Source organism: Eretmochelys imbricata, chromosome 1 (genome assembly GCF_965152235.1).
Source record: "Eretmochelys imbricata isolate rEreImb1 chromosome 1, rEreImb1.hap1, whole genome shotgun sequence".
In the NCBI taxonomy this organism is placed as follows: domain Eukaryota; kingdom Metazoa; phylum Chordata; order Testudines; family Cheloniidae; genus Eretmochelys; species Eretmochelys imbricata.
In genome coordinates, this window is record NC_135572.1 from 189,558,317 (window position 1) to 189,570,703 (window position 12,387).

A 12,387-nucleotide genomic window follows, 5' to 3' on the forward strand; every position below is an offset into this window, starting at 1 on the left:
TATAATTCTCCATTGGCTACTGTCACTTAGGCTTTTGCTTTCAATCTAGATATGTACCCAATGTGTGCAGATATAATTGCATACCTTGCTATGTGTTGTGTATGTATTCATGCACATACTTCATGAGAGGGATTGGTATATAGCTACTGTGTCTTACTTTATATGCAAACACACAACAGTTTACAGCAAAATATAAGATTACACCAAGTAAATTTGGGAGAGAAATAAACTCACATGATGGTAAAGATGGTTTTATTAAGGAAAACTTAATTTCATATAATCATAGAAGATTAGGGTTGGAAGAAACCGCAGGAGGTCATCTAGTCCACTCCCCTGCTCAAAGCAGGACCAACCCCAAGTAAATCATCCCAGCCAGGGCTTTGTCAAGCCAGGCCTCAGAGGTTTTTAAGCATAGAGATTCCACCCTAGGTAACCCATTCCAGGGCTTCACCACCCTCTTAGTGAAATAGTTTTTCCTAATATTCAACCTAGACCTCCCCTACTGCAGCTTGAGACCATAGCTCCTTGTTCTGTCATCTGCCACCACTAAGAACAGCCTAGCTCCATCCTCTTTGGAACCCCCCTTCAGATAGTTGAAGGCTGCTATCAAATCCCCCCTCACTCTTCTCTTCTGCAGACTAAATAAGCCCAGTTCCCTCAGCCTCTCCTCATAAGTCATGTGTCCCAGCCCCCTAACCATGTTTGTTGCCCTCCACTGTACTCTCACCAATTTGTCCACATCCTTTCTGTAGTGGGTGGCCCCAAACTGGACGCAATACTCCAGATGTGGCCTCACCAATGCTGAATAGAGGGGAATAATCACTTCCCTCGATCTGCTGGCAATGTTCCTACTAATATGCCAATATGCCCAATATGCCGTTGGCCTTCTTGGTAACAAGGGTACACTGCTGACTCAGATCCAGCTTCACATCCACTGTAATCCCCAGGTCCTTTTCTGCAGAACTGCTGCTTAGCCAGTCAGTCCCTAGCCTGTAGCAGTGCATGGGATTCTTCCTTCCTAAATGCAGGTCTCAGTACTTGCCCTTGTTGAATCTCATCAGATTTCTTTTGGTCCAATCCTCCAATTTGTCTAGATCACCCTGGACCATATCCCGACCCTCCAACATATCTACCTCTTCCCCCCAGCTTAGTGTCATCTGTGAACTTGCTGAGGGTGCAATCTGTCCCATCATCCAGATCATAAAATCATAGAATATCAGGGTTGGAAGGGACCTCAGGAGGTCATCTAGTCCAACCGCCTGCTCAAAGTAGGACCAATCCCCAACTAAATCATCCCAGACAGGGCTTTGTCAAGCCTGACCTTAAAAATATCTAAGGAAGGAGATTCCACCACCTCCCTAGGTAACGCATTCCAGTGTTTCACCACCCTCCTAGTGAAAAAGTTTTTCCTAATATCCAACCTAAACCATGTTGAATTTGTTTCATGCAATGACTACTTAAGGCCAATATGAGCTAGAATAGTGTGGGGTACTCCTGTATGGAAGGGACATAAACCATGTCAATTGAGGGGTAGAATTCAGGATGCTGTCTGGGACTCATCAGGTTAGGAAGAGAATCATAAAAGGACTGGAGAAAGTGCGGGGATACTCTGAGGAGCTATGCAGAAAGGGAGGCAAAAATAAAGGATTATCAAAGACTAGCTTTCCACAGTGTTTGTGAGTTTCCTAGTATTGGCCATAAACAGCCATATATAGTCATCTTGTGGGTGCTAAAACTGCAAGCCTTTCTTAGAACTGCAGTTGTTGCCTGTGATGATGCTGGCCTCTTTCCTGATGCCACTGCCAATGAAGCCAATGTGGGACTTGCAAGCTGCTGTGAATCTGTAGATCAGTTCATCTGCTAAACACTCTCTCTTTCTCACCAACACTCAGAATCTGGATTTTGGGACTATTCTGCAGATGAATATGGAGCACAAAGTCACTCATCCATTGTCTGCTGACTTTGGCCTATGAGACACCTTGCTCAGGTCACGTAGAACTGTGAGTCACTGTGTTATAACTCTGCCTCAGCAAGAGTGATATTCTCTAGGATATGAGTCAGCTCCCTGACACGCCAGCTTGTCTGCCTTGTTAGCAAACTCCTTAGAAGTCTGCCAGTCCAAACCTTGTCTTGCAGGTAACAATCAATGAACCCTGAGTTTCCCAGAGACGCCTTTTTGCAGTGTTCAGTCCATCTCACAGGACTCTCACTGAAGTTATCAAATTTGCTGCCTCTAAAGAGACAGAACACACACCAGCCTGTTAGTTTGGCTGAGGATTTTAACATTCTGATTAGTACACAGCCCTGAAATAGTTTTGTAATAAAACAAGAATAAGTTTACTAACAAGGAAAAGAGAGGTAAGTGATAATAAGTAAGGACAGAAGACACTGATATGGTTACAAATAAAACAAACCATGTTTTCAGGTGACTAAAACTTACAATATTTTATGTAGGTTTCTCACCTATATTCAATTCTCAGAGACTCCAAGCCCCTCAGTTGAAGGATCCAACTTTCTCAGATTACAAGAGCTCTGTCCCCTTATTGACGTCCAGTGATGGATGACAAAACTGGCCTTTTGCCACGGTTTGCATCTTCCCAAAGTTTGCAGAACCTGTTTCAAGAGGTAGGAAGGCTTCCTGGGGGTGCAGTCTTCATCCCCCATTGAGATTGTTAAGCGGTCATTATCCCCCAATTGCTTGTCTGATTACTTTGTTTACCTGACTTGCAAATATGCTTTTTATGGTCTTTGGCCTCACTTTGCTTACTTTATATTGGGGACAATTAAGCCTGGGAGACAATTCCTTAATCTAGGATTGTATGCAGTGTAGTTATAGCTGTGTCAGTCCCTGGATATTAGTGAGACAAGGTGGATGAGGTAATATCTTTTATTGGACCAACTTCTGTTGGTGAGAGAGACAAGCTTTCTCTGTGTGTTTGTCTCTCTCACCACAGAAGTTGGTCCAATAAAAGATATTACCTCACCCACCTTATTTGTCCAGGATGGCAGGCACTGCCTAAAACCAGCCTAACACATTTTGGGAATATATTCCAGAACACACCTATAATTCTTTACATATCATCTATACGTATGTACATCATGCAATAATATTAATGACCACATATTACCAGTTTGCATATGACTCCTTACACAATATCTTTTATGTAGACATTATGAAAACAGTGAGTTGGAGGCAATGTGTCAGGCCTGATGAGAGTTATGGCATGATATGCCCTCTGCCAGATGGCATTTGAGGGATTATCTGTGTCACAGCCTACTCTTGTTTGGGCTAGTGCCCGAAACAGAAAGATTCTAAGTTTGTATAGGCAACTGTTGGTTAAATTCACCTTTTGCAATCAGTTGCTCATGACCAAGCAACAGACAGAGAATGCAGTGAATAATTTTGAATAATAAAAAATAGATCTGAGAAAATAGCAAACTGCTCATGGAGAATTTCCCCCCCCTCAAAAAAAAAAAAAAAGAATGGTGACATTCAATTAGCTAAATGATTCAATATGAGTTACTTTCTGTCTGCTATACTCCTGCTTGAATGGGCAATCATCACTAGGGCTTTGCTAACACATAATTCCACATTCTGATCCTTCAAGGCTATAGCCAGCTGTGTCAGTCTGCTTCCCTCCTTGAGCTAATAGAGATAAAGCCAGTAGATTAACCTTCCATGCGTATATTTTTGTCAATACACCCACACAGTCTGCAATGTTTCTCAGGGATGAAATGTACATATTAAACGTCTCCTTTCACTTCTTGCCCCAGAGGAAAGCCATTTAACTTAAAATTAAAGTTTCAACAACTCACATGCTACCTGATTGCCCTGGGTTGCTCCATTAGCAGTATGAGAATTTCATAGTTGGCTATATGATATCACACAACTTCTGCTGAAAAAAGGCTTAGGAATTGTTGTACTGGATAGAATGGTTTATTTTAAAAGACAATGTTTGGGATTAGGAGGCTTCTGATAGATACCCATTTTTTAATTTATTACTATTTACTAATAAGTATAGTACCTTGTGGAAGCCTCAAAGCACTGTATATGATTAAATAAATAATAAATAGTTCTTAGCTAATGCTTGAATTGGAAAAAAATGACATTGCACCCACAAAGTGGTGGCATGCTCTCAGATCCAGATTAAAGCAATCTTAGGTTCACTCCCTTATGACCTTGCTGTGGTGCCATGACTCTATCCCTTTTTATGGTGGCTGTGGTAGGGTCTACCCACAGCACAGCAATCTGTTGAGTTCCTGGGGGAGCCCACCACCACTCATGTATGGGCCAACTGGGCCTTTCACCTCTCCAAACCTGCCTTCAGGCAGCCTGCAGTCAGTCCTGGAGGAAGGAAGACTCAGCCACAGACACTCCATCAGAGCTTTCACTCTGTGAGGGGGGGGAGATCACAGTCAACACCACACTAACAGAGCCATGTTGCAGTGGCTTCAGCAAGGACCCCTTCTCCATACAGGCATCTGTGAGGTGGTATTGGCAGGGCCTCATGTTCACAATGAGGTTGCAGAGTTAACACTCCGTTGAGATGAATGGGCCACTTCATGCCTCTGAGAGCTATTTTTTCAGGCTGTCTGCAGATTCAGGCAGGCATTACTCCTTAGTTTGCTCAGGGCACATTGTCAAGCTTTTCTTCACAAACATGAGAGCTAGAAACATACATTTATTTTTAAATGAAAGATGAGATTCTGATATAGTCGCATGCTCAGAAGCTGGAGCCCTACCACGTACATTTAATAGCGTGCTTGGGTTCACATCTTGTCTAGCACCTCCAGCACTGATAGCCAACAAAATAATTGATTTTGTCCCTGCAATCATTAGCAATACTTTGTTAAATAAGGATGAATAATTTGGTGGAGTATAATTGCTTTTTCTGGAAGTGACCCTAGTGTAATTGCTGTTTCTCGAATTCCGAAAAGGTATCATAAAAAAATTCAACATACTGACAGAATGAAACACAATTATAAATGCTGTTGAGACCCGTAAGGATGCTGTTGGAAGATACTGTATCTCCAGATGAAATGTTTAGTAATGGGTATCGATTCTAATACCCTTGTTAAAGTGTAACTGATAGCTATGCTATGATTTTATCTTAGGGCTGTGAGAGGAAGTATAGATAGAGAAATGAATGGAAATGAAATACATTATTTTAACTGGTATAGGTGATAGTCTGATATTCCTAATTACAGTGTTGGTATGTCAGGGTGAAAAGAAAATGAGAAAGGGGAAACAATTTTGAATAGTTAGCCCACTGAAGCCACATAATTTAATTGTTGTTTAATTAGCCTAATTCAAGTACATGTTTTGTCTGCATCTAATGAGTTTTATGGAATTAAGGCTTCTAAGGCATAGTGATGCCCTCACTATGTATGTGGAATATTTCCTCATGTAATCTGAGTCTTTAAATTTTTTCATTGAACCATAATTACTTATTTAAATGCACCTTAGTCTTATTTTGTCTTCACATCCAGTGAGAGTATGAGGTAAGCTCTGGTTATAGGATACACAGACTCAAAGCTTTTTGGGGAAAGCTTATGAAAATCCTCACCTGTGTGAGTGTTAAAGTAGTGTTCTGGGCATGAGGTCAGGGGTTGAATGCCAAAATTTAAACCAGCCAGGTCATAGTATGGTGGTTAGGGTGATTGTCAGAAAAAGAGCGGGGGAGGAAAACATAGTTCCTTTGTTCAGAGGCAGGGAGGGTGCAGCTTACATTTTATTTGATGGAAATATATTCTCCCAGGAAACCAAGTTTCCATTTTTATATGTTGACATATTTTCTGTAATAATATTAAAAAAACAATCAAACAAAAAACTTGCTCCCCTATACAAGACAAAATGTTTGTAATAAAGGAAATCTACTTGTACAGAATTATCAGATTCTACTTTCTGTTATATCTGCATAACCTTGTAGCCAATGAGGTAACACAGATGTCACAGAGGGGAATCTGGCGAAGAGATGACTGGTGGGGGGAGACACATGATAACAGTCTTCAAGTATGGAAAAGTTTGTTATAAAGAGGAGGATGATAAATTGTTCTCTTTAACCATAGAGGACAGGACAAGAAGTAATGGGCTTAAACTGCACCAAGAAGATTTAGATTAGAAATTAGGAAAAACTTCCTAAACATAAGGGTAGTGAAGCACTGGAACAAATTACTTAGGGAGGTTGTGGAATCTCCATCAGTGGAGGTTTTCAAGAACAGGTTAGACAAACACCTGTCAGGGATGGTCTAGATAATACTTAGTCTTACTTCAATGCAGGGGATTAGATGACTGACTGGAAGGTTACTTCCAGTCTTTCATTTCTATGATTTGACTCGAGACATTAGTAGTATTTTTTGGCAACTCTGCTATTATCTTCCTGAAAATCTCAGTTTATTAAGCTTTCAGTTTACTCCAATTAATTGGTCAGTCATGTTTGGGTTTTTTGTTATTGGGCTTGTGTGTGTGTGTTTTGTTTGTTTTTAGTTTTTTAATTTGTAACAAGTTGGAGAATCAGAAAGTTAAGATTTTGGAAAATGGTGGATAATATTGTGGGACTGTTGACAGATTGTCATGTAAGCAACAAAGATAATTTAGAGATAACAAAGACTGCTGGCAGTCAAAAGTAGACATTGAGCAGGGAAAAACAAATATGAAGGCTGAAGTCAATGGACCAGAGCCTCATCTCATGTAAATTGGTGTAGTCCATTTAGGTCAATAGAGCTACACCACTTTACATTAGCTTAGGACCTACTCCAATATCAATAGAATGACAACCCTTAGGGCATGTCTATACTTACCTCCAGCGTGATCGATCCAGCGGGGGTCGATTTATCATGTCTAGTGAAGACACGATAACTCAACAGCCGAGCGCTCTCCTGTCGACTCAGTAATCCACCGGAGTGAGAAGCATAGGCGGAGTCGACGGGGGAGCGTCAGCAGTCAACCTACCATAGTGAAGACACCACGGTAAGTAGCTCTAAGTACATCGACTTCAGCTACGCTATTTTCATAGCTGAAATTGCATATCTTAGACCAACTTAGCTCACTGCTCTCCCCCCAGTGTAGACGAGGCCTTAATTTGGTCATTCCAGTAATTATTGTTTAAAGCTCACTTTAGTCTTGTGATTAAATTAAAAGGATCAACAGTTAATGATCTTTAGTTTAATATATAATGTTCCCACATATATTAGGAATTATATTGGGGAAATTATATGGCCTGTGTTATATAGGAGGTTGGACTAGATCATCACACTGTTCCCTTCTGGCCTTGGAATCTATGAATCTATTTTCATAAAATATATACTTTTCCCAGGGTGTTCTACATTCCTAAAACCTAAGGGGAAAAATGAGATAAAGAAAAATGGTTGCACTATAAAAAATGAGGTGTTGTAGGCAAGTGGCATGTTTTCAGTGCAGTGCCGTAGACTTAAGGGAAACTGTCCCACTAAAGATTAATGTCTCTAATTGATTTAAAAAAGCTTCAGAAATTTCAACTTTTTCCATAAATTTTTTTCAAGCCAATATTTGGCTTTTTAGTGACTCAGAATTATTTTCAGTGTTGATAAATAGCTGAATAAAATTAAAGGTGGCCTAGCTTCTGTGTCCAAAACCAGCGCTGTTGTACACCTCATGCAACCTCATTAAAGCCAGTGAGGTTATACAGAGTGTAAGTCAGAGCAGACTTTGGTCCCAAGAAAACTACTGATATAGATATATATATATATATAGGCCCAGATACACAAGGGTACTTAGCTTTCTATACTGCAGACTTAGGTGCCTAAGTCTCAGTTTCAGGCACCACTGCCATCTACAAATGTCCCACTTGGCTGCCCCCTAACTCTGTAGGTACCTAAACACAGTACCTAAATTTCCACTGTAAAATTCCCTAGGTGTCCAAGTTTCTGACTCTGGGCATGTGCACTACTGCCTCACCCTAGTTTCCCAGATGCCTATCTCCTGCCTAGGCCCCAGTGTGATGCATTAACTAGGGGAAGATAGACAGAGGATGCATGCAGGGCCTGATCAAGAAGTTGTTATTAGAGGCCCCAATCATAAAATCATAGAATATCAGGGTTGGAAGGGACCTCAGGAGGTGATCTAGTCCAACCCCCTGCTCAAAGCAAGACCGATCCCCAATTAAATCATTCCAGCCATGGCTTCGTCTAGCCTGACCTTAAAAACTTCTAAGGAAGGAGATTCCACCACCTCCCTAGGTAACGCATTCCAGTGTTTCACCACCCTCCCAGTGAAAAAGTTTTTCCTAATATACAACCTAAATCTCCTGCACTGCAGCTTGAGACCATTACTCCTTGTTCTGTCATCTGCTACCACTGAGAGCAGTCTAGAGCCATCCTCTTTGGAACCCCCTTTCAGGTAGTTGAAAGCAGCTATCAAATCCCCCCTCATTCTTCTCTTCCGTAGACTAAACATCCCCAGTTCCCTCAGCCTCTCCTCATAACTCATGTGTTCCAGTCCCCTAATCATTTTTGTTGCCCTCCGCTGGACACTTTCCAATTTTTCCACATCATTCTTGTAGTGTGGGGCCCAAAACTGGACACAGTACTCCAGATGAGGCCTCACTAGTGTCGAATAGAGGGGAACGATCATGTCCCTCGATGTGCTGGCAATGCCCCTACATATACATCCCAAAATGCCATTGGCCTTCTTGGCAACAAGGGCACACTGTTGACTCATATCCAGCTTCTTGTCCACTGTAACCCCTAGGTCCTTTTCTGCAGAACTGCTGCCAAGCCATTCGGTCCCTAGTCTGTAGTGGTGCATTGGATTCTTCCGTCCTAAGTGCAGGACTCTGCACTTCTCCTTGATGAACCTCATCAGATTTCTTTTGGCCCAATCCTCCAATTTGTCTAGGTCCCTCTGTATCCTATCCCTACCCTCCAGCGTATTTACCTCTTCTCCCAGTTTAGTGTCATCTGCAATCCATGCCATCCTCCAGATCATTAATGAAGATATTGAACAAAACCGATCCCAGGACCAACCCTTGGGGCATTCCGCTTGATACCAGCTGCCAACTAGACATGGAGCCATTGATCACTACCCGTTGAGCCCGATGATCTAACCAGCTTTCTATTCACCTTATAGTCCATTCATTCAGCGCATACTTCTTTAACTTGCTGGAAAGAATACTGTGGGAGACCGTATCAAAAGCTTTGCTAAAGTCAAGGAATAGCATGACCACTGCTTTCCCATCATCCACAGAGCTAGTTATCTCATCATAGAAGGCAATTAGCTTAGTCAGGCATGACTTGCCCTTGGTGAATTCATGTCGACTGTTCCTGATCACTTTCCTCTCCTCTAAGTGATGGCATGGATTGCACCCTCAGCAAGTTTGCAGAATTGATTCCTTGAGGACCTGCTCCATGATTTTTCCAGGGACTGAGGTGAGGCTGACTGGTCTGTAGTTCCCCAGATCCTCCTCCTTCCCTTTTTTAAAGATGGGCACTACATTAGCCTTTTTCCAGTCGTCTGGGACCTCCCCCGATCGCCATGAGTTTTCAAAGATAATGGCCAATGGCTCTGCAATCACAGCCACCAACTCCTTTAGCACTCTTGGATGCAACGCATCCGTCCCCATGGACTTGTGCACGTCCAGCTTTTCTAAATAGTTCAGAACCACTTTTTTCCCCACAGAGGGCTGGTCACCTCCTTCCCATGCTGTGGTGCCCAGTGCAGCAGTCTGGGAGCTGACCTTGTTCGTGAAGACTGAGGCAAAAAAGCATGGAGTACATTAGCTTTTTCCACATCCTCTGTCACTAGGTTGCCTCCCTCATTTAGTAAGGGGCCCACGCTTTCCTTGACTTTCTTCTTGTTGCTGAAGAAACCCTTCTTGTTACTCTTAACGTCTCTTGCTAGCTGCAACTCCAAGTGTGATTTGGCCTTCCTGATATCACTCCTGCATGCCTGAGCAATATTTTTATACTCATCCCTGGTCATTTGTCCAATCTTCCACTTCTTGTAAGCTTCTTTTTTGTATTTAAGATCAGCAAGGATTTCACTGTTAAGCCAAGCTGGTCGCCTGCCATATTTACTATTCTTTCTACACATCGGGATGGTTTGTCCCTGTAACCTCAATAAGGATTCTTTAAAATACAGCCAGCTCTCCTGGACTCCTTTTCCCCTCATGTTATTCTTCGAGAGGATCTTGCCCATCAGTTCCCTGAGGGAGTCAAAGTCTGCTTTTCTGAAGTCCAGGGTCCGTATTCTGCTGCTTTCCTTTCTTCCTTGTGTCAGGATCCTGAACTCGACCATCTCATGGTCACTGCCTCCCGGGTTCCCATCCACTTTAGCTTCCCCTGCTAATTCTTCCCGGTTTGTGAGCAGCAGGTCAAGAAGAGCTCTGCCCCTAGTTGGTTCCTCCAGCACTTGCACCAGGAAATTGTTCCCTACATTTTCCAAAAACTTCCTGGATTGTCTGTGCACCGCTGTATTGCTCTCCCAGCAGATATCAGGGTGATTGAAGTCTCCCATGAGAACCAGGGCGTGCGATCTAGTAACTTTTGCGAGTTGCCAGAAGAAAGCCTCGTCCACCTCATCCCCCTGGTCCGGGGGTCTATAGCAGACTCCCGCCACGACATCACCCTTGTTGCTCACACTTCTAAACTTAATCCAGAGACTCTCAGGTTTTTGTGCAGTTTCATACTTGAGCTCTGAGCAGTCATACTGCTCTCTTACATACAATGCAACTCCCCCACCTTTTCTGCCCTGCCTGTCCTTCCTGAACAGCTTATATCCATCCATGACAGTACTCCAGTCATGTGAGTTATCCCACCATGTCTCTGTTATTCCAATCACATCAAAATTCCTTGACTGTGCCAGGACTTCCAGTTCTCCCTGCTTGTTTGCCAGGCTTCGTGCATTTGTGTGTAGGCACTTGAGATAACTCACTGATCGCCCCTCTTTCTCAGTATGAGGCAGGAGCCCTCCCCTCTCACGCACTCCTGCTCATGCTTCCTCCTGGTATCCCACTTCCCCACTTACCTCAGGGCTTTGGTCTCCTTCCCCGGTGAACCTATTTTCAGATCTGGTACCATTCAAAATCTGGCCACCAAAGGGAACAGAGCATAACTTATAGGCCAGTGGTTACAGCATTTGTCTTGACTGTGGGATTCACTGTGCTACAGGCTATTCTGAAGTGGAGGACTCCCTTAGTATCTCTTTCCAATTGAGGCTATTTCACTGTTTATGAATAAATTAAGTCACCCAAGCAGGGAGCATGGACTCTGGATCTCCCATGGGGTATCCTACACAAAAATCATTTTTGCGCTCTTTCTGGCTCAGTTAATACATATATGTGTAATGAAACACTAAAACTGCACAGAGTTTTTCCTCCTTCCTTCCCCAACTCAAGCAAACCTTGAGAGTGCTAGCATAACAAGGTTGCATGGGGATATACCAGAGCTGACTTTGACTAATTCTTTGGTGAGCTTAAATTTATTCAGCTACTTATCAAATGCAACTACTTGTCAATTTATCAGCTACTTAGATATGCAAAGATTTTTGTCTGACAATAAAGTGCCAAATTTTAGCTCAGTAGAGTAGTTTCTGGTAAAAGTTGAAGGTTTTACAGTTTTTTAATGAATTAGTGAAAATAGAAAATTTTGTTAAATGTACTGCAAAATGTGAGATATAATAGCAGAATTGCAGGACTGGCAAAGGATTTTTGTTTTGTTTTTTAAACTGAACTTTAATTTGGGCTCCTAGCCCAATAACAGTGAAAGATTGATAGCATCATCATGAGGCAAAATAGCAGGGCAGTCTTATCAGTGTGAGCAATTTACATCCTTCACTTGGACTTTTAAAATCTAACATTAATCTTGCTATTGTATGCTTCTCCTGGACACATCCAGGCTCTGTAATTTAGATTATTTTCATTTATTTTGAATAATATTGCAGAGTTTCTCATTAAGTTCCTATTACAACTCATTCATTCATTGATATCTCTAAATATCATGGTTCTATTTAGTAACCACCACTGGAAAACTTCTCTCCTCCTTCTCCCACTGCCTCACTGTGCTCACTCATTTTCAGCCTTACCTTAAACCTTCTCATTACTTGTTTTAGTGCATTGATAGTCCCTTTTGGAGCAAAATATTGCATTCAGGCCACTAGTTTTGGCCTCATTTGACTTGTGTGGTGTTCCTATTGCTAGCAAATTTCAGTTTTTGATATTAAAGTTGCAGCATGAATGACTAAAACTAAAATATAACAAGCAGCAAAATAATCCAGTTAATATTTTGGCCATCCATGTGCCCTCTCATAAACTAGAGATGGGGAGGGACTGTTGGTCTAGTGATTATAGCAAGGGTGATGGAGTCAAAACTCCTGGCATAAAACTAAAGCAATGGAGAGAAGAATCAGGCATA